This window comes from Schistocerca gregaria, chromosome 1, assembly GCF_023897955.1.
Source record: "Schistocerca gregaria isolate iqSchGreg1 chromosome 1, iqSchGreg1.2, whole genome shotgun sequence".
Classification (NCBI taxonomy): Eukaryota; Metazoa; Arthropoda; class Insecta; order Orthoptera; family Acrididae; genus Schistocerca; species Schistocerca gregaria.
The window spans coordinates 473,906,238-473,930,518 of NC_064920.1; the positions used below are offsets into that span (position 1 = coordinate 473,906,238).

Here is a 24,281-nt window from a genome sequence, read left to right on the forward strand (position 1 = left end):
AGTTCTCGGTCACTCACTGCAGATGCAACGAAGACCATCGCGCACAGTTTTCGATGGATAGTGTTTGATCACCCATCATACAGCCCACACTCGTTTCAATCTGATTTTCATCGCTTCTCTCACATGAACCGCGGGCTATGAAGACACCATTTTGGCACAGATGACGAGCTGCAGGCCAGTGTAGGGAATGGCGGAAATCACAGGCGGCGGCTTCTACGACTAGTGTATTGGAAAGTTGTTACTACGCTACGGCAAATGCCTAAGTCGGAGCGGTAATTATGTAAAGAAGTAGCTGGAAGGTGTCGTTAAATGTTACAAACAAACATTATTGGTTTTCGTTGTTTCTATTTCGCGCCCGATCGGAAGTTGGGGAAAAATGCCGGTGCGTTTGTCCTTCGTCATTTCAAAATGAAAGTGTTTAAATAAAATTCATTTTCATTCTATAGTAAGGCGATAATGTAGAGGTGGGGGGGGGGGGGCAGTAGTTAATATTTAACTGCACTAAGGGTAATTGCCTCAGGAAATTTTGGGAACCACTGCTCTAAGCCATGAGTAACCATCACGTTTAAGTAGAGGGGTTTCTAATTTGAACTATTGCGTTCATGAACATAGAATCAGAGCGCACAGAACGACTTATCGGCTTGACAATGGCAGAAGCGAAATGTGGCAGGAGTACCGACAGACATCAAAAAACGATAAGGACAAAACTTGATCCATGATCTCTCAATTATTGTTCTGTAGTCACGGAGATTGGGCAGAACTGGGTTAATAAGGATCGATAATGTCCCTTGTACGCTCTATTGATGGAGGTCAAGTAACCTGAAATGAGGAAGACAGGGATCTAATATCTCGTCGGCAAAGAGATGAATTAGAGATGGGGAAGAAGCTCGGATTTGTGGGAGAGTATCGATAGGCGTACATGAATTAGAGCTGCCATCCCCTAGAATGCAAGCCCACTGATTTATTAATCAGTCTTGTCCCTCGGTCAAGTGAACTGATGGAAAGCACAAATACCTTCGAATCCATGAGATTGCTCAGAAACCACTGTGTCATCCACTAGGTTGACAGAATCCATGGAACAGCGATTTGTACATATACAGATGACGGTAGGATCGCGTTCACAAGGTATAAAACGGCAATGTAGTGACAGAGCTGTTATTTGTACTCAGGTAATTCATATGAAAAACATTTCCGGCGTGATTACGAGCCCACGACGGGAATTAACAGACTTTGAACGCGGAACGGTGGTTCGAACTAGAAGCATGGGACACTCTATTCCGAAAATCGTTGGAAAATTCAATATTCCGAGCTCCACAGTGTCAAGGGTCTGCCGAGAATACCAAATTCTAGGCATTATTTCTTACGACGGATAACGCAGTGGCTGACGGCCTTCACTTCGCCTGAGAGCACCGGCGTTTACACGGATTTCTCAATACTAACAGACAGGCGACGCTGCGTCAACTAAGCGCAGAACTGTTGTGGGACGCGTAACTAACGTATCTATTACGACAGTGGGGCGAAATGTGGTAGTAATGGGCTGTAGCAGGAGGCCACAAATGCGAGTGCCTTTGCCAACAGAGCATCGCCTGCAGCGCCTCTCCTGGGCTCGTGACCACACCGGTTGCACCCTAGACGACTGGAAAACCGTTTCCTGGTCAGACGAGTCCCGATTCAAGCTGGTAAGAGGGTTCGAATGTGGCGCAAACTCCACAAGCCGTGGACCGAAATTGTTAACAAGTCACTGTGCAAGCCGGTTGTGGCTCCATAATGGTGCGGGATGTATTTAAATGGAATGGGTTCCCTAGGCCAACTGTACCGTTCATTGACTGGCTGGAAATTGTTATATTCTGCTACATGGAGATACTTTGGAGCCATTCCTAACAATGATGTCATGTCATCGGGCCACAATTGTCAGTATCTGACTGAAGAATATTCTGGACAATTCGACCGATTGATATGGAAACCCCGATTACCCGACGTGAATCCCATACCATTTATGTGACGTAATCGCTAGGTCAGTTCGTGCACAAAATCCTGCACTGGCAACACTTTGTAACGCATATGCAGCCAATGTGTAACGTAGCTACAATCAATATTGCCTATATTCGTCTGTGAAAATGGACTATCAGTAAACGGAATCTAACCTGCATAACACCGTGTGCGTGTTGTATGAGTGTCAGTTTCACTGTACTTTAAGTCCTCAACAGATCGTTACACGGAAAACTTCAAGTTAACATTTGAATACGCTATCTGACTGCGTATCTGAATATGGAAAACTACAGGAACAAATGAACCTGTAATAATAAATACCTAAGCTACCTGAATACGTTTTTGAACAAGAATTTACAAGCGATACAGCATCTGACTTGTGCAACGGAGTTTGCTGAATTAGGGTACATGGCATGTCGTGGTGTGTCACTGTCTCTGTTTTGGACCTAAGTTTGGAATTCACCTCTTTAGATGACTGCCTTTTTCCATTTGGTTTACAGCAATTCGCAGCAGCATGCAGCAGCAGCGCCTAAAGCTTATTGTTACTAAGAATGAATTTAATAAAAATTAGTTCTGTTAACTACTAAATAGCTTTTGAGAAGAGATTTCATAAATTAAGTCTATTTAAAACTTGAGTATCAGAAGAGATGACGTGTATATTGCTTTTCTGTACGCACAGGTTGCGAGCAGTGTGCTGCACACGAGCAAATGCCACATGCACATATTCAAGCAGTTGGCTGTTGCAACACTACCGTATGACAGTGACATACGTATGAGGGGCCCTATTCCGTCCCATGTGGACGTCCCTGCACACTAGAATACCTACTCCACCGAAAAATGGTAAATGGGATGCATCAGCATCATAGTTCTCAACATATTCATATCTAGCAGTTGAGACAAACCAATGTAACTAACGACTCACCAGTGCAGATTAATATGTTCGTGTTTTGAACCGTCATCAATAGTGTTTCTGCGTTAATGGCCACAAACGTTTAGTTTTTCCCCGACGTTTCGCCAGCATGAATGACTGGCAGTGTCGAAGATTCGTTCTCCATTGATGGTCTCGCCACTTGGTAATTCAGCCACTTTGTAACTGGGCTGTTTAGGTTTTTATGTTGGTAACGTCACCTACCGCTCTGTATGAAAATCACTGGCTGGGCTGAGTGCAGTCTGAGGCTGGTCGGCATTGTTGCAATATTTGCTATTGTAGTGTTGGGCAGTTGGATGTGAACAGCGCAGAGCGTTGCACAGTTGGAGATGAGCCAGCTGCAGTGCAACGCTACGCGCTGTTCACATCCAACTGCCCAAAACTACAATAGCAAACATTGCAACAATGCCGACCAGCCTCAGACCTCACACAGCACAGCCAGTGATTTTCGGTAATGCAGCCTCTTGTGAGGACGAAAGGTAAAAAAAAAACCACTAAACGATCGTCGGAAGAAGAGCCCGAGACGAGCACCAACAGGAAACGTCTCGGTGGTCTATCTACTCACCGGTTATTGTTATTTAACACTGAATCAACGAGTGAGTTGCTGCACTGGGACCTAGCTATCTGTAGGTCGGTTGGTAAAGGGACCAAAGCATGGGGTCATCAGTCCCTTTTTCCTCATTTAAACAGCTCTCGAGTTAAAAACCCAAAAGTAGTCTGTGAAGGTAAAGGGCGTAAAACTAACTTCGAACCACACTGAAAGACAAAACGACAGAAGCTAACAGAAAGGGGAAAACGTATATTAAAAGCAAAAAGTAGTGGAAGGAATGAAAATAATATAGTAGATGACCTGGGCTGGCTGATCGCAAAAGTAAAAAAGGATAAGCCAGCCACCCTGCAACATACAAAAATCTCAAGCCTGAAAAACAAGGCTAGAGGAACACAGGTAGGAAAAAGACGAACGCCAAACAAGAAAAAGTGAGGAAGAGGTAAAGTGGAGGGAGGGATAAGTCCGCCGCAGAGCGGCTAAAATTGGGTAGTTGAACAAGAGGTGGACGACAGTGATGTGGGAGTCACAGTGACACCGCCGTGGGTCTTCGAGACGGAAGAGATAACTATGTATTAGCCAAGTATGGCCGATACGGAGCCGGCAAAGGACAGAGGATCCACTGCGAGTATCTTGCAAGGATGACCGCCACTCTTTCGTTGTCTCGTTGATAACAGTTTATTTGGTGTACTGATGATGCGCCGTTCAATATCCCATATTGCAAAAACTTTACGGCGGAAGACCGATCGGAGATCAGTGTTTGGCATGCCGACCCCAGGATTGGTTTACCGGTAGCTGGCCGACTAGGCTGTCAGCAAGTTCATTGCCAGGGATCCCGACGCGTCCTGGGGCCCAAATGAACGTCGCTGAACGTCCACTGTTCCCGAGGGCATAAAGAGACTCCTGGATAGTCATTACCAAAGAATGACGAGCTTAGCACTGGTCTAGAGCTTGTAGGTTGCTTAAGGAATCACTACAGATGACGAAACACTCACCAAACGCAGGAGTGGATATGCTCAAGAGCGTGTTAGATGGTTACCAACTCTGCTGTGAGAAAACTGCAACCATCTGGCAAGCAACGCACTTCAGTTTGTCCAACGAGAGCGTAAGAGAAGCCAACAAGACCGTCGACCATTGATCCATCGGTGTAGACTTTTTCTGAGCCCTGGAACTCGCCGAGAATAGAGAATAATTGCCACCGGAGTGCCTCAAGTGGAACTGAGCCTTTTGGGCCTTGCGATAGGCACAGACGAAGCTGTGACCGAGGCAAGGACTGGCTATATGTTATTTCAACCAACGACAGTCGACCATCTCCTGCCGTCAACACTTTGTTACCCGCTGCATTTGACTATGATGACATCAGTTTATCTTGGAGCGAAGTACTCACCGTCCACTCTTGACATGATGGTACTCTAAAAGCCCAGTTCTGCGTACCCTCAGAGACAAATGTACGAAACCTCATCCAGCCATAACCTGACCGTGATCAAATGCTCTAACGTATCCGCCCATTCTGCACTCTGCTGCCGTAGTGGTGGCCAGTAAAATAAAGTCGAATGGCATGAATGGCTGGAAGATCCCGGAGGTGCCTTTTTTTTTCGTGAAGTCTGAGCATTGTGCGTTGGTTAAGTGTAAGTGTGAAGTGTAGGTGACTCTGATGGGTGTGTGTGCAGGGCGATGTATGTGTTGGATGACGGTGAGATAAGGCAGAGGGTGAAACTCAGGGTAGATAAATCGCCTATTCGAATATCACCAAGAGGCCCGATGAGCTTAATGTTTGCACCCGATTAACGTACCACCATCAAGAACGACGCATGCTCTCACTCCATGAGACACTGCTGCGGGCTTTGGGACTGAAACCAAGACACTGGCGTCAAGGTTGGTGGTCAGGGACTTGACGCCACTATCCCTCCTGGCCCCTCCGCCGTTAAGAAAAAGAGAAAATTGCCAACAGCTCGCGGCATACCCGGACGATTACCCACAAAAAACCTGGCCTTGCCACACCCGGCGGAGTTTAACTTTGGTGAACTGACGTGAACAGGTGTGTCCACCACAGCACAGCCGTTAACATACTGACATCCAGTGCAATGTCTATAAACAACTAAGTCATGTGCCCGAATAACTATTCCGCTCACCGTGGCAACAGGTGCGTAATTTCTACACACAACAGCTATATGCGTACTCACGTGATAACATCTTAGTTTATTCATATGCGATATCCTGTAAGCAGTACATGCAGATGAACAGATTTCGCCTCATTAGGTAGCCAAAAGGAATTCTACTCTGTACCACACTATCGACTATTAATCAGAATATGGCTATACAGAACGTCTAGGGAAATATGCGGTTGGTTCGAAGAGTATTTGACTAACAGGTCCCAGTATATTATTGTGGATGCTGGATTTTCAAAAGAAACAATAGTAACGCCGGTTATGCCCAAGGAAGCGAAACGGGCTCTCTAATGCTCTCAATACATACAAACGATCTATAAGATAGGATCAGCAGAACTATAAAACTATTAGCTGACAATGATGTTCTTTACACCAAAGTATCGTCAGTAGGTGGTCGTCTGGAAATGCAAAAAGCCTTGGACAGAAATGAGCTGCAACTCTCTTTGAACGTGGTACAAAGCAAAATATTGCACATAACAAAAAGCAAGAATCCAAGGTAAACGATTGCAAGGTTAGCGCTGAAAATCATGGGCATATTGCATCCTATAAATATTTAGGAATAATACTAAGATGCGATAGGAAATGTGCCAAATATATGATATCAGCACTGGGGAAGGCAAATGGAAGAGTTGGATCAGTTGGGAGGGTTTTGAATAGGTGCAGTGAATTTATAAAGTAAACTGCTTGTAAGACGCAAGTTCCTCTAGTTGTAGACTACGAGGGGCGATAGAGAAGTCAGTGCAAAAATAAAAACTACTTACGTGTTTGGGGTAACCCTTTTTTATTTTTCGACATAGTATCATTTTAGACTTATACACTTCATCCAATGCTGTTCTAATTTGTTGATCCCTTTCGAATAGTAGATATTGTCCAAGTCTGCAAAATAGCTATTAGTTACTGCAATTACCTCTTTGTTTGAATAAAATCTTCGTCCCGCCTTCTTCAAATTGAGGAATAAATAGTAGTCTGAGGGAGCCAAATCTGGAGAATAGGGGGGATGTGAAAAAAGTTGGAATCCTATTTCGCCAGCCGCTGTGGGCGAGCGGTTCTAGGTGCTTCAGTCTGGAGCCGCGCGACCGCTACGGTCGCAGTTTCGAATCCTGCCTCAGGCATGGATGTGTATGATGTCCTTAGCTTAGTCAGATGTAAGTAGTTGTAAGTTCTACGGGACTGATGACCTCAGATGTTAAGCCCCATAGTCCTCAGAGCCATTTGAACCATTTTGATTCCTGTTTCCATTAATTTTGCGACCACAACCTCTGAGGTGTATGCTGGTGCATTGTCGTGTTGGAAAAGGACTTTTTTGCGGTCCAATCACCGGCTTTTTTCTTGCAGCTCGGTTTTCAAACTGTCCAATAACGATGAGTAATATGCAGCTGTAATAGTTTTACCCTTTTCCAGATAGTCGATGAGGATTACCCCTTGCTAATCCCAAAAGACAGTCGCCATAACCTTTCTGGCCGAAGGAATGGTCTTCGTCGTTTTTGGTGCAGATTCTCCCTTGGTAACCCATTGCTGACATCGTTGTTTGGTCTCAGGAGTATGGTAATATATCCATCTTTCATTCACAGTGACCAAACGACGCTTGAAGTCCCGTGGATTCCTCCTGAACAGCTGCAAACAATTCTTGCAACGCTTCACATGATTCCGTTTTAGGTCAAGCGTGAGCAATCGCGGAACCCACCTTGCGGAAAGCTTTCTATTGTCCAAATGTTTACGCAAAATATTATGCACCCACTCATTCGAGATGCCCACAGCACTTGCAATCTCACGCACCTTAAGTCTTTTGTCATCCATCACCATATCATGGATTTTATCAATGATTTCTGGAGTCGTAACCTCCACAGGGCGTCTAGAACGTTCAGCATGACTTGTGCCCATATGGCCACTCCGAAAATTTTGAGACCACTTATAAACTGTAATAATCGAAGGTGCAGAATCACCGTAATGTTTATCAAGCTTCTCTATAGCCTACTGAGGCGTTTTGACTTTCATAAAGTAATGATTAATCACCACACGAAATTCTTTTTCGTCCATTTTTTGACAATCACTCGACTTTCTTGATTCAAAAGAATGCCAAACACAAAGAAATAGACCAATATGGCTGAAATTTGGTGTGCGTTCTTTCCAAAGATCCTACTAACTAAACATGACCTCTATACGCGCCGGTGGTGCCATCTCTCGGACTTTGCACTGACTGTTCAAACGCCCCTCGTATATCATTCCAGTGTTTGGGGTTCTTATCATGTGGTCACGACAACAGAAACTGAACAAATTCAGAGAAGCGCTAGTATTAGCCTGCTTCGTACGACGAAAGATGCACTGTTTAAAGCCATCAAATATGCGAGATACGATGAATTGCTATTAGTAGTGCCTGAAAGTGTTAGTTCCATTGAACTGCAGGAACACTGAGGAGTTGCCATAAAAACGTAAACGAAGTCGAGTGCTCGAAAGAGATGTGTAAAGGCTGTAAGGTATTTCATCTCGACATACACTGATGTGCCAAAGCCATTTGACACCTCTTAATATCATATTGAACCTCCCTTTGCTCAGTGTAGTGCACCAACTCGACGTGGCATTGACTCAACGAGTCGTTGGAAGTCTCCTGCAGAAATACTGAGCCTTGCTGACGATATATCCGTCCATAATTACGAAAGTGTTACTGGCGCAGGGTTTTGTGGACGAGGTGACCTCTTGATTATGTCCCATAATGGTATTCATGTCGGGCCATCTGGATGAGCAGATCATTCACTCGAATTGTCCAGAGTGTTCTTCAAACAAACTGTGAACAATTGTGGTCCGGTGACATGACATAGTTGCTTAAGAATATGAGGTCTCTTAATAGCTGCAAATGATCCCCAAGTAGACGAACATAACCATTTGCAGTCAATGGTCAGTTCAGCTGGACCAAAGGACCCAGTCCCTTCCATGTAAACCCAACCAACATCATTATGGCGCTACCACGATCTTGCACAGTGCCCTATTTACAGCTTGGTTCCATGGCTTCGTGGGGTCTGAATCATACTCGAATCTTGCCATCAGGTCCTCCAACTGAAATCGGGACTTATCTGACAGGCAACGGTTTTCCAGTCGTCTAGAGTCCAACCAATAAGGTCACGAGCCCAGGAGGCAATGTCGTGCTGTTAGCAAAGGCACTCGCATCGGCCGTCTGCTGCCATAGCTCATTAGCACCTGATTTTACCGCACTGTCGTTTGGATACGTTGGTTATACGTGCCCCGGTCGAAGTGGCCAAGCGGTTCTAGGCGCTTCAGTCTGGAACCGCGCGACCGCTACAGTCGCAGGTTCGAATCCTGCCTCGGACATAGATGTGTGTGATGTCCTTAGGTTAGTTGGGTTTAAGTAGTTCTAAGTTCTAGGGGACTGATGGCCTTAGAAGTTGAGTCCCATAGTGCTCTGAGCCATTTGAACCACTTTTATACGTGCCGAAACAGTTTCTGTGGTTATTTCACGCAGTGCGGTCTCTCCGTTAGTACTGACAATTCTACGTAAACGCCGGCGCTCTCGGTCGTTAAGTGAAGGCCGCTGGCCACTGCGTTATCTGTGGTGAGAAGTAACGCCTAAAACTTGGTATTCTCGACACACTCTTAAGAGTGCGGATCTTGGAATATTGAATTCCCTAACGATATTCGAAATGGGATTCTCCATGCGTTTAGCTCCATCCAAAATCTGTTGACTCCCCTCGTGTGGCCATAATCACGTCGGAAACCGTTTCACACGAATCACCTGAGCGCAGGGGTAGCTCCGCCAATGGACCGTCCTTTTATACCTTGTGTACGTGATACAAACGTCACCTAAACGTGTGCATGTCGCTATCCCATGACTTTGGCACCTCAGTGTATAGCCTATACGATTGTAACCGGTAGGTAAAGCTTACATGAGTGTGAAGCAGAGATGCACGGGGAACCTAAATTATAGTCCTTGGAAGAAAACCGACGTAGCACGCCGTTGGGTAAGTGTAGAGGACTTGCATTCAAGGAAGACCGTGCGTCAATTCTGCTGCTCCCATCTTAAGTCTCGCAAGATTAAGGAGAGTACAGAGGCATGAAGGTAGTGACCTTTCCCTCGTTCAATATGTTGGTAGAATAGAATAGTACGAAATACTCTCCAGGATGCAGTAAATAGTGGAATGCGTAGTATGTATGGAAACGTACATCTTTCTCCTTTTCTTTTGCTACAACCTTTTCCCGCATTATGCAGGGTCGGCAAGGTTAAGTACGGATTTGGCATGGTTAATTGTAAGGGGTGGCCGGATGCCCTTTCTGCCTCCATCCCATACTCCCCGGGACGGAAGTAGTGTACTCCAGCTGTCTGCGTCTAGTGTAAATCGTGAAATAGTATGAATGTGTTTCAAATGTCTGCGAGTCGTGTAACTGTAGCGGGACGTGGAGACGAACCCGGTATGCACCTAGTAGGATGTGGAAAACCTCCTATAAACCACATCCAGGGTGGCCACCACACCGGCCATCGTCGTTAATCCACCGGGCGGATTCGATCCGGGACCGGCGCCTACCCGAGTCGAGGAAGAAGCGCGTTAGCGCTCTCGGGTATGGAAACGTAAATGCCTCAAATGGCTCTGAGCACTATGCGACTTAATTTCTGAGGTCATCAGCCTATAACTTAGAACTACTTAAACCTAACTTAACCTAAGGACATCACACACATCCATGCCCGAGGCAGGATTCGAACCTGCGACCGTAGCAGTCTCTCAGCTCCAGACTGCAGCGCCTAGAACCACTCCGGCCGGCTATGGAAGCGTACATGTCAAATTCAAATGTTCGTGTCTGTATTCTTCCACCTCCGTCGCCGAGAGATCAGCGCAGCTGACTGTCATGGGGAACATTCCCGGTACTGCCAGGCGTTTTTCCTTGGTGGGGGGTGTTGGTTCAAATGGTTCTGAGCACTATAGGACTTAACATCTGAGGTCACCAGTCCCCTAGAACTTAGAACTACTTAAACCTAACTAACCTAAGGACATCGCACACATCCATGCCCGAGGCAGGATTCGAACCTGCCACCGCCGCAGTCGCGTGGTAGACTGAAGCGCGTAGAACCGCTCGGCCACACCGGCCGGCGGAGCTCGGTCTGAAACGGGTTGCACCCAGCCTTCTGAGGCAAATTAAGGAGCTACCTGAGCGAACTGTAGCGGTTCCAGGTCACGAAAGCAGACAGCGGCAGGGAGAGCGATGTACAGACCCGCACACTTCCATGCTGCACACAGTGATTCTATTGGCAGAGATTGACACGATGACCGCTCGGTTTTGATGGGCCCGCCATGGACTGTGGACAGAGATTACTTTTAAGTGATCGTGTACATATAGAAATGCCTGTTTTCTATAGAGAATTTACCTATCAATTTTATTCGCCATGTTTTTTGTTCTCTATCATCAAGGCCTAGTTTAACGGATACCGCCTAGCGGGTGAAAGTACTTCGTGTCGTGTGTGACAGTAAATTACAGTATACTATTACCCAATAATTTGACCCTATAGATTCTGCATGATGTAATATATTATTTTCCTTTGATTATCATGTGTAAATAATCTGGTGTCTTCTTCGTCCACCCTTAGTCTCGGCGTTTGTGCTGTGGCTGGTGTCGTTCTGTTTCGTTTCAGTGTTCGCAGCAGTGCTTGTCTCCTCTTTCATCCCTGGAAATCACTTCTCGTCATTGCTGACAGTTTTCTGGCAGTCGCCTTGAAAGGATACCTTTTGTTTCATTCACTTGCCGGACAGAAAGGAGAAGACTGCAGATCTCTGAACAGCAGCGTCCACCATGGCCGCTGGCGAGGCGAGCGCCCGAGCCGACAATGGGTCACACATTAGAGAGCGCGTGTCTCGCGGCTGCAGCTAAAAACAGAGGCCGCCGCGATAAGGCGGCGCCAGGAGCCAGCAGTCCTGGACTTCCTCCGCGGCGAATAAATTGAGTGCGAGCGGGGCTGCCGGGTTTGTCCGGGGGCCAGGGAGAGCCCCGGGGTGAACGAGCGCTGAATGAGAGCGTCTGTCAGCGCGCTATCTGCCGGCGGGCCCACAAAGCGCGGCTCGCGCCCGCGGGTCAAAAGGGGACTCCCCGCCTGACGGGACTTCCCCGTGGGCCCGGCCGGCTGCCGTAGGGCGGAGTAGAGCGCGGCACACTTTTCGTTAGGCTCTCTGGACTCTCGCTATCGCCTCTTGCAACTCTAGCATTGTCCTGTCGCGTTAAAGTAGGGTATTCGTGCGGCACACGTCTCCTCTGTCCTGATGCTCGCACATCCTGGCAGGATGTTACGTTCATCACCTTTCGTGTCGGTTCATCGGAGAATGACACAAACGTGCACCTTTTGCTCTTGTGTGTAACTGGCAGCTCGCGTGGTCTTCACAGCCGTCACAGTTTCGCTAACTTCATAAATTTCCAGGTATTAACACACGGTACAATGTGTGTAAATGGATGAATTGCACCGAGCGCCGTAAACTATCACACTTGAGGGACGTTACATTGGCTATGAAGGTCGAAAGGTAACATTTTACTAAATAGTCACCAATTTCCTTATGGACTATAATTCTTTATTAAAGCTTCTTGCGGTAAAAATTGCACCACTGAAATCATGTTTCTAAACAAGACGATGCTAGAATTTCTATTGTCCAAAGCTTAAGGTTCCGCTATGAAATAAAATACATTTAGATAACGCTATTCTGTAAAATGTGTCATTCGTCAAATGTTTTGGATGTCAAATCTGACGTGATATCGAAAAAATTATTGACAGAAACCCACTGAGTTTGGAAATGTATGCAATACTGCCCATTCCAAGTTGATGAGAGCACATGGATAAAGTTTCATAAAAATTCGCTCCTCACACTACTTACGCCTGGTAGCGAGTGCTGGCTTCCAACTGTGAGCATCTAGTACACTCACAAGTTATGTTATATACAAGTTTTGGTAATAGTTATTTACTTGTTCTTTAATTTTATCATCTAGTTAGCCGTCGCCTATGATTTATGAACTCGCGATAATTCGCCAAGTAACATCTGGCCGGTGGAACAGAAGTTGTTAATGAAAAGCTTTATCATCACCAACATTGTAAGTGACGGCCACAATGGAGTCTAAGAGTAATATTATGACAGTTGAGTTCATCTTCATTGAGGTCTTGAAGTTTCCGGATGGATTCGGACACTGTGCAGTGGCCACCATCGACAGGTCCCATGCATGCTCAGCTGCACTCATATCTGGTATGTGTGCTGGCCAATGCATTCGGCTGATGTTGCAGCTGTTGCAGCTTTGAAGATATTGAAAGAGCGCTAGAGTACGGTGCGGTCTTGCAATGTCATCGACTAGGATGAAGTTGTCAATGACTTCCTTCCGTAGCGCCTTACAGTCGTTTGTAGGACCTCTAGTCGGTACTGGGGACCAGTCAAATTGTAGTAGATGGGAATATAGGATCCTGCCGTTCCATCATTATTGCCATCCAGAACATTACACTTCCATCTGCAAACGAATGGACTTCCTGAACGTATGGGCGTTCCTGGTGTCGTCTAGCGCTTCCCCACACCCCAAAACATCCATCGTCTGGTCGCTAACCAATCCTGGTCTCGTCAGCAAAGATGCAATGGTCTAATGAAGTTGTGCAAGAGCCCAGGTCCTTCTATTGCGTTGGTTCCATTGGTTCAGTGCATAACTTCTAATTGGTCTCCTGGAATGAAGACGACCCCGATGCAATCTTCTACCCACTGTTTGACCTGAGATACGAATTTCTGTTGCCCGGGAGAAGTTGTTTCCCATATTTCTGGTGGCTGATTCTGACAGAATTACGATGTCATCGGCGAATCTTAAAGTTTTTATTTCTTAAAAATATCCCACCAATAACTGCGAAGATGATTAACCTGAGTAATCAAACTGCTTAATCGATATCAGCCAGAGTTAAGTGCCGAGCAAGTCGGTGAACCGCGTAACAGTAAAGTACACCACTCGCAGTATGTACTTGCGCACAAACGCTCAGAAACACAACCACAACAAAAAGTTTCTGTTTGAAGGTGTTGCTGCAGCGTATATGCAACATAGCGCGACTTCGATGCAGGTATTGTAAGGTGTCAGGCAAATCCAACACCTTCCATGAAAACCCTGACATGATAAGCAAATTCAGTAGTATGTCACATAGCTCCGAATAACTCGTGACATTAAATTAACCAAAGTAATACGAGTAACGAGTGAGCAAATGGAATATCACAGACTAACACAAGAATGCCTAAATGCATGTCATACCTTCCCACCGTGAGACAGACGCAGTTCCGAGGGGAGAAACGAGAACACAAGCCGAGAGCAGAACAGTGTTAACTTAGAAGGTCCTACGATAAGGGACGGACACCCACGTCGCCATCTGACCGTTAGGACCACCCTCCAGCCGCAAGTTTTAGCATGAGACTTTTTCGCGTCTCTGTTACGTTAGGACCACCCACCAGCCCATGTTAAAAGATAGAGCACCCCAGAAGAACAGTATAGATCTTACGATAACGCTAAAAGGACCACACTAGATGCAAGTTTTAGCGTGAGACTTTTTCGTGTCTCTGTTATGTTGCAAACTTTAAAAACATTGCCCCACCACGAAAAGTATAACTTTTCTCATTGGATAGACAGAATTTTTGCAGGCGGAGCTTAAGGTTAACATTTAGATCCTGATTGGTCAGATGAAAAGACAGCCAGATAGTTTTTTTTAAAACCAGCTTCGGTAAATTGCACTAAGGAGAAGTTAGGAGAGGTTGCTCCCGAGACAGCGAGGTGAGCTGAGCTGCGCTGCTCGCTGCCCCCTGACGAACGCCGACAAGGTAATGAACGCACGCGATGCCGCATAACAGCGCGTAAAGCTTCACTCAGAACTGCAGAAGTCTCATCTGTTACACCCTCTTTTTGCGTAATACTGGTGTCAATCGTCAATTAAAGCTCATGGTGTTCACATTTGCCACTTGAAGTAAAAATCTGAAACGCAATGATTTTTCTGTTATATAGTTATTGAGAAGCAACATCAGCCACTGTAATTTACGACAAGTTAGATAAGTAATAAAAGATAATTGAGGGTCGCTGTAGACCATTTTGACAGTTTTCTCTTTTGTGAAACTTAATTTAAACCTAGATTATAGATGTGATATGGCATAGGTCATCCTTCGATCCATTGTAGGACTTGGAAACCCATTCAGGGAATATTCGTTCACATTTTTGTTGAACGCAGTTGGTTTTTCCATCATGTATTAAAACATCTCCTTTTATCAATAGTGGAATTTATAAACTTAACTGATTTTTCGATGTTATTTTACGAGCTAACTAAAAATAGGAAAGCCTTGAACCCCTTCCACTGAATTTAGTTAGTATTAAGATTCTCTTACAGGGAGTGCAGTGGAGCTGACGCTGAGATCATTTAGTATTTGGTTATATCATCTCTAGTCTCACTGAACTCTACTGAATTCTACATGTCAGGTGTGGTCTGGCGTCTCCTTACCAGCAACGGGTCCCAGGTTCAAACTAGTCAGTTCCCTAAAAAACACGCTCAGAGCGTCGTTGCGCGAAAGTGGTAGGGAGACACGATATAGAACAAACAGACACCACGCAGAATGTTAGAGTATATAAGCACCGACATGTAGAAAAGTGATTAGTGTGGTATTCGTGTCGTTCCGACGTGCATGCGGTAAATGCGGAAACGTGAACTATGGCGATGTTGTTACAAAATTTGTCCAAATAGAACCAACGCGCTGTTTTTGTTTCCTTGGCTGTCGAAGGATGGTAAACATCCATCGGAGAGTGAAGAATGTGTATGGGGCAGTACGCTTGTCGAAAACCACCATTGTGGAATAGTGCTCCAAGTAATCGCGCTGGTTGGAATTCGGCACAAGATGCCGGCTAATTTGGGAAGCCAGTCTCATCCACTGTGAGGGATACTCCATCACCAGCTCTATAGTTATAATCTCTCCCCGTGCTATTATGACGCCCTCGGTCCCTTAATAAAGGCCTTGAAGGGTTTATGATGCCTGTCGGATGAGGAAGTGCAGCAGTCATATACTGACTTCCTCACGCAGCAGGGCACGGTGTTTCCCCAAAAACGTATCCTCAACCTGGTGCGACGATGGGATGATTACCTAAATGCTCAGGGCTATTTTGCCTGAATGGCATATCGATTCTCGACCGTACGGCAATCCAAAGAACCTTTTCGATCGTCGATTGTATTAAAGTTAATTAGTGGATGTAAAGCTCACCGTTTATTGACTTCTGTTCTTCCTTCTTTTCATGCTATGAAAATCCATAAGCAATAGGACGAAATTCAGTCAAATTAGCAGATGACACATGCAGTACTTGTTGACCTTCAGATAATCCAGACACAACATTCAGCAATGCATAAACAGTTCGTAATCTAGACAGAAAATTATCTGGCACACCAAGGTTAACACTGTTGCACCAATGATCGGTTTAGAATCAAGAGATAAATTGAAATGCCACTTTACTTTGAGGCGACGCTGCGAACATACACCTCGTATAAAAGATGTTGCCGAGCTTCCGTCCAAGGTAACACTGCGCCCTTCACGAGGCATCAACACGTGTGAACAGTTTCCCCGTTGTCCGACAAGACTCACCAACACGTTCAATTTCTGAAGGTGACAAGACCGTGAAGCGATCGGTTTACTGCGCTTTAATACCCTGATAGCTCTACTCCGCTGCCTCCTAGCAAGAAGCCAACGTAACCGTGGCCTAGAGACACCGCGTCGGTATCTTCGTATATCGATAGCGAACCGGTTCAATAGTAATCGAAGCCACCATGACAACCGTTTACTAAATAAACATTATTGCAAGATATCCGTATCCCTTCAGGGTTGATATCTTCCGCGACAGCGATGGCATCTTCCATCAGTATAACTGTCTATATCACTAAGCCAGTACCGTTATACAGTGGTTTGAGGACCATGATAGTGAACTCATGTTGTTCTCTTCTCCACCAAATTCTCCTGATCTAATCCTGATGGAACATCCGTGACTCTAGCGGTTACCATCTCAGCGCTCACCAACAACCTGGCCGTAATTTACGGGAACATATCCCATAAACAGGACTTGTCAAATTCATGCCATGCAGAACCACTACAGTAGTGGTTCAAGGGCTGCAAATATCCTATTAAACAGGAGGTCATAATGTTTTGGTTCATCAGTCTATGTTCCTCTTTGCAATGCAATGCATATCCATGTCAAATTTCTGCTTTGATGTGTGTATAGTTTCATACCACTGACACACACACAAACTCACACACACGCTCGCACACACACACCCACACACCCACACACACACCCACACACACACCCACACCCACACACACACACATAAGCATGTTTTCACGTTATTATTGTGTTTCGACACAATTTTGATGCAAGTATGCCCTTATTGCTGTGGAACACTACTAGGCTTCTGTCACTAGTTGTAAGTATTTTAATCGAAAACTGGTTTAATGTCGTAACTACTGTGTGTTCAGTTTATGTCTCGTCCTGGTTGTTTTGTTTACGTACATGTTGCCAACCTAATGAAGTACAAGCTGAAAACTAACATCTATTAATTTCTTTTCTGTTCTGTTTACTACCTCTCTCTCTCTCTCTTTGTGTGCGCGTGTGTGTGTGTGTCTGTGTGAGTGCGGGTGTGTATATGTGTGTAAGCGGGGGGGGGAGGGGGGGGTGAGTGGGTGTGAGGGTGAGTGGATTTGGGTGTGGATGTGGATTCAGGCGTGTTGGTGGTTATTCAGACAGATTTCACAATGCTGAACATTAATGTAATAGCTGTCAGAGAGTAACTGGAAGTTTTTGTGTTCAGTTGATTTGTGTTTTGGTTTAAATGTTTTTTGGGGGGACTCATGGACAAGTGAGTGGGAAGGGGTTCGGTGGTATTATTATTACGATAATAATCCTCTATTAGAATGTTAATCTATTATTTTATCTTTTAGCGTAAACAATGAGTTGTTTGTTCCATCATCTTTCGGGCGTGCACTCGGGACAGCGACGATTCTTCTTGCGATATTTCGGTTAGAAACCTCCCAGCCATCTTCAAGGCGAGTCAGAGAAGCACAATGAGTTGTTTGTGTATGTACTTGATCATTCAACACGGTTGGTTTTGTTTTCTGCTCTGGTTTTCTGTTTATGGTAATTTTCTCGCCCTGTTTGGAGATTATGTTTTGTTGTTAATTTTAATTGCTTTCATGTCTTCTGCTCTAGAATTTGGATTGTGATTGTGTTCTGCAGATGTGAAGTGATCCATCCTGTACTTCCAGGCTCTCTTGTATTCTTTGTATCTGATGTCAGATGTTCTGCCTCTTTGTTATGTTTCGTAAGTGAAATTGTGCGGTATGTAGCTTATTACCAGATGAGAGGAAATGCAGATATATTCCAACCAAAATGCGACGAACTGTAAGTAGTTAATTATTTACGTAAAAACGAGACGTGAACTGTTTTATAATCTAAAAATATCGCATATCAAAACAACACTGCATAATTTCCGATTCTATTGAAGATGCCTTAAAAGCAAAAGGGGAAACACATCTGAATGAATACACTGCAGGAAGGAAAGGTTTTTTCTTCTTTTTACAAAACTATTATTGTATAGTGTCTGTCTTTTCCTTAGGGGTGTACCTATTTTTGGTGAGTATTTAAAATGTTTTACACCACTTGGAGTATATATTGCAAACATTTGTCCTGTGGATACACGTTACGTGTCTTTAATTCTGTGATTTACATTGCCTTCTGCATCTCCACGTCGTTGAACACTGCTGATTCTTCCGCCTTTAGGGGCAGTTTCCCTCCCCTAGGGCAAGAGAGTGCCCACTCCTCCGTCCTCTTTGACAAGATCGTTGGCAGAACGAGGGTGACTTCTTATGTCGGAAGTCTTCGGCCGCAAATACTGATTATTAATCAAGATTTAAGCAGTGGCTGGATTCTAACCCGGGACCGAGGACTGTTTGATTACTTATCAAAGACGCTACCCCTTTTTTCTTATTCCACAAAACCAGTAACAAAATTAGCTAGCTTACAATAAAATGACATAAGTAAGGTGACAGATAATTGCAGTCATAAATTACAGCATTTATACAATGAGGAACGATATTCAGTCTTTAGCAGTAGCACACATTTAGAATTTTCACTGTCACCTTCAACTGTTGGCAATTCAGCATGCACATTTCCTTCTTCTGCAGCCTGAGATTCCTCATTATCATTTCGCAGACCCAAATTAATCATTCAATAAATCCTTGACGTGTGTTCCTGCCAGGGTAAATTACTGGACAGAAGAGCAGTCCCGAACAGCGACATCGCAAAGTCCTTCACTGCCTTGTTATTTATTGTCAGTTCCAGCCTTTGGGAGTTCAAGATCTTCCTTTTTAACAGACGCCAGATGTTTGCCGTCATATTCTTATATATGCTGTACTACCGATTTATGTTTCATATGTTACTTGCAGGTGAGGTAAGGGACGTGAACGTTAGCCAATCCATCCCCTCTGCACGAGGAATCTAAGTGTTCCTAACCTATACCCATTCCGTTGAAGACAATTCGGAGCATGTTACTATATTTCTTATTGTGATTTTGATACATAAGTGTTTTCTCGAATTCATTTTCCATATACATCTTGTATTCAATATGTTCCCAGACTCAGGTAAAAATTTATTTTTCCATCTACCCTTACGTATTATAACTATTTGTTCTCATTTTCCTTCCCTTTATTTCATGTAGACATGGAAAAAGTAGCGTACATGAAAATTTACGCCGTGATTAATCTTTACTCCTTGGTACACATGTAACTTGTATTGGCGATTAAAGAATATAATTTAAATTGGCTCATAAATTTTCAACGACGAACTGTTTATAGACGTCAATTTTTATGATGCGGCTAGGGGGCTTTATGTATTTCATAAGTAATGTCACCAACTTCGTACGTGCTCTATGATAACGAATTCATGTACATAAAATGAAGAATTATGCTATTACATCGACCTGTAAATTAACAATGTAAAGTGATATTACTCATTTCATCATTACGTTTTTCTATTTGTATCCTGTCATATGCATTTGTAGATTAGTTTAACTGAGAGGTGTGTTATCAGCTTTGTATTTATTATATGCTGTATGTACACGCAGTGGCATCCATCGCGTTGTGATGTAACTCCACTTAGCTGTTTTACAATGGAATAATTTTTTTAAATTTTTTTAAATTTCTAGATAGTAGTCTGTAGATGTTTGGAAGACAAAATGTTCAAATGTGTATGAATTCCTAAGGTATCAAACTGCTCAGTTCATCAGTCTCTAGTCTTACACTCTACTTGAACTTAAACTAACTTACGCTAATAACAACAAATACATCCAATGCACGAGGGAGGACTCGAACCTCCGGTGGCATGGGCATTTGGTAGACATATTACTACATTGGCGCACACTTGTGATTGGCTTAAGACCATGTAGAATTATTATCAGTTTTCACTGGTCTGTGGCTTACAGCATATAACGGAGCACAATGTACCCAGATGTCATTATTTTAATATGAAGACTTTTTTTATGTTTTTTAATTTGATGAGATTTCTCCATAAATTTATCAGAACCATTGTGACATTAATGTAACCATTACTTATTTATGATACCATCTATGTTTATTCCTTTTATCAGTCTTTGAAAATTATCTCATGTCGAAACGCATAAGGCAGTTTCATTTGATAAAATTGTGTCTGAGATAGCTGAAGTCGCAAGTCCTTCCCCTTCGGAGAGACAGCGAATGTACTCTTTCAACATACCCGCTCTCTGCGCTGCATTTAATAAGATGGATATTCGGAAAGTAAGGTCCGATGGGGTGCGAAATGGAAACCACAGTGAAAATCCGATGAAGCTTTGCACAGATATGTTGGGCAGTGTCTCTAGTACGTCCATCAATCGCGTCACGTCGCTCTTTACAGTTCTGAGCGCGTAATGAGCACGCATAAATATTTAGAACGACAGTGTCTCCCGCCAGGTACGAGGGCCTGGTGTGAGATTTCGCCTGATGTCATGCAGCCCACATAACATAGCTGTCATGCATTTCCTTCTGCATGAAAATTCTCGGCCGGCCTCTGAAGGGGCAATGAAGGTGCTGCTGTTGCGCTTTCGGTGGGAAGTGTTTGATCATCTGCAATAGAGCCCGTAATTGACTCTCTATGCGTTTCATCTCTGCTCACATGAACAGCTAGCTACGAAGACAACGTTCTGGCACAGACAAGAAGCACAGTCGGCTTGTTTCTATGACAAGGGTATTCGAAAGTTAGTACAACGCTAAGACAAATGTCTAAATCTTATCGGCGACTGCATAGAGAAGTAGCTGGAAGATGTAAGTAACTGTTGCAAATAAAAGATTTTTATTTTGACAGTAGTTTACATTTTGCGACCTATCGGACCTTCCGAGTAGGCCTCGTAGTTTAATAGCAGCCTGAACAAAGTGACTCGAGAGTGAATTTGAAGCGCTTTTTAATCACAGTGGAGAGACTGCTAGTCACCTCCATGAGACACGACGCTAATTCCACCTCTGTCTTTGATAACGGTCTTGTTTCGGTGAGTTCCTTCAGAAATCCCATATCTGGCTGAAGCTACCCACTGGTTGTTAGGTCGTTTAGAGCTACGAAATTGAGGGGATGGTGACTGCTATGTTTCACCTCCTGTTCCTAATAGTCCTGGTAATTTTCTGTGGGATTAATTTTGGGCGATTTCGCGAGCCAATTGATGTGCTAATGTTTGCCCGAGTGTTCGTCAAGCCAGGAACGCGTGAATGCAGCTCTGTGAACATGGTTGTGGTTGTTTAGTGTGACGGGACACTCAGCAGCGTTTTCTCATAAAGATGTAGAAAAAATGGCAACACTTGTCACCGATAATGTTAAAATAAACATTCTGGTTGAAGTTCACATTAACCTGATTTAAGGAACCCACGTCATAGTACGAAAAACACTCGCAAAACATCACAGTACCACCTCTGGCCAAAAATACCACTCTACACACGGCAGGTTGAACGCCTAATTTACCAGTCGGTGCGTTCGCCTCATTGCATCGTTCGAAAAGAAGTGAAACCATGACCTGCCGGACACGCGCTAGACGACTCCAATTAGCTACCTCCCAGTTCCTGTGTTGTTTGGCCCACTGAAGATGTGGAGCTTTGTATGTCGCTGTGACCATGGCGTTTTGCAAGATGAGTGACTCCAAACGTCCACTACTTGTTCTCGCGGCAAATAGCTGATACTGACCTGCATTCGCTGATTGTATAAATTTCTGTCAGGTTTGAAACAGACTGTCATTGAGAGGGCGTCACATTCACCATCGATCTCTGACGTTTAGGATTATTTTACGGTCACTGTTTTTAGGCTGCGCTGCATGTTAGCAAGTGGTGTACCATTTCTGGTAGACACGTTAGACAGTCAGTTTTGATACACCAACAAATCGTGCAACTTCAGTTACGATATGGTCATGAGCACGTCCAAACACAAGGGCTCCTTTGAGTCATTCTGTCACGTCTCCATGTCGAGCCATCTTATCGCACAGATTCCCTACAGTCGGAAGCACATAGGTACCATTTAACTGCCATGACATGTCCTACACCATCTACGGCGCTCCAAACCCTTTACTGTTTTATCCGGGAGCTTATTTCTTCTTTTATGTGTTCGTATAGTCCAGCCAGATAACGTGAAAACTTTAGTTCCTCTGCTTTCCTTGTCGTTTCCTCTTCCTCCGGTACTTTTTCATCTTCTCGACATATTAAGTTTTCCTTTTTGCGCCCATGTCATTAATGACGTTTCTGTCTTTAGAAGCCATGATATGCCTCACCAAAATTTGCTTCGTAGTTCAGCTGAGGTTGCACTAGCTGAGGTATGATGTCAAAAGCTGAGTGAGAGGCAGACAATAGATGGCACAATGCGTACCGGACTCGTGGAAAATTCCAACATTTTAGTAGCAGAATAATCTGATTGGTTGCCACCACAGGAACCAGGGCGCTAAATTTCTAACGTTCATTTATAAAGTATATTCAGATTTAATTATCAAACATGCCAACTGACCTCTCAAAAGCAGATAGCATCCACTCAGTTCAGATCTCATTCTTATTACAATTTTCATTAACATTAGAATAACGACGTTCTGACTCCCACCTTAAATGTGCTCCAGGCAAAGTGATGCATGCTTAGTACTTCAGTCTGATTCTAGCAGTCGAGTCAGGTAGGAGAAGTCTTAATGTCCGAATCGCGTTAGAAGCCGCACGATTAAAATCCGAGATGCGCCCCTATAAATTAATATCAAACAACCATGACCTTGAGTGCAAGACAGAGAATACAAGAGCAAATGTGTAACTGTGTTTGTGACTGTAATTGCTCCAATGTACTTACTGTCCAAGACTTAATATTTCTAATATTGACTGTGATAAGTCAACAAGAAGAAAAAGAGCTTTGTGTGATGTGGTAGATTACGAGGACGAGCTGAAATGTGATACCTCATTTTTTATGTCCAAACTCTTGAAGCTTTTTAAATAAAACAAATGTTATTAACATTCTACATTTTCTTCTCCACTCCTAGATATTTATTTCTCAACATAGTCATCCTGGCGACGTGCACATGTCTTCCAGCGAGAGACCAACTTATGATACTTCACAGTAGAAATGTGTGTGAATTCGTAAGGGACCAAACTGCTTAGGTCATTACTTAAACTAACTTATGCTAAGAACAACACACACACATCCATGCCCGAGGGAGGACTCGAGCCTCCGGCGGGAGGGGCCGCGCAGACCGTGACATGAGGCCTCAAACCGCGTCACAGTAGAACGTTTTACTTTGTTGACGGAGCCACAACCTCATTTCTGCTTGCACAGTTTCATCAGTATCAAAGTGAAGTCCTCGAAGGTTTTCTTTGAGCTCCAGAAACAGATGAAAACATAAGCGGCTCAAGTGGGAACTGTATGTAAGATGGCCGATGACAGTGAATCCAAGCCATAGCATTTCTGCAGATGTCGCAGCGCTCGTGTGTGGTCTGCTGAAGGTTACAGTGCTCCATGTGTGGACGAACTCTTCGAATTTGAAACTCAATTACAGCACGCTGTTCCTCACGCACCGTCATAGTTAAGTTACTCAATCCGTCTTCAGGCCACGAGTGGCCCACGGGATCATCCGACCGCCGTATCATCCTCAGTGGAGGATGCGGATAGTAGGGGCGTGGGGTCAGCACACCGGTCTCCTGGTCATGATGGTATTCTTGACCAAAGCCGTTACTGTTTGGTCGGGTAGCTCCTCAGTTGGCATCACGAGGCTGAGTGCACCCCGGGAAATGGCAGCAGCGCATGGCGGCCTAGATGGTCACCCATCCAAGTGCCGACCACGCCCGACAGTGCTTAACTTCGGTGATCTCACGGGAACCGGTGTATCCACTGCGGCAAGGCCGTTGCCATAGTTACGTTACACAAGAAATAATTGTCTGCACCTGACAGACAAATTACCTAAGCAATTCTTCCTTTAATAACCTTTATTTTCTCAGCGAGATGTATTAGTTTAAATAATCTGAAATAGTGTACAGATATATTTAACTTGAGCCTGAGGACGCCAAAGAAAACCGTCATGTCACGGATTAAGAACGAGCTACGAATAGGTTTTGAATAAGATAGGTAT

At 44.4% G+C, this 24,281-nt stretch overlaps 1 pseudogene; it reads right to left on the reverse strand.

Annotated features, from left to right (window-relative positions):
- Positions 1 to 23,944: 23,944 nt before the first annotated feature.
- LOC126288290 (5S ribosomal RNA) lies at positions 23,945 to 24,062 on the reverse strand (annotated as a pseudogene).
- Between the last annotated feature and the right edge of the window lie 219 nt (positions 24,063 to 24,281).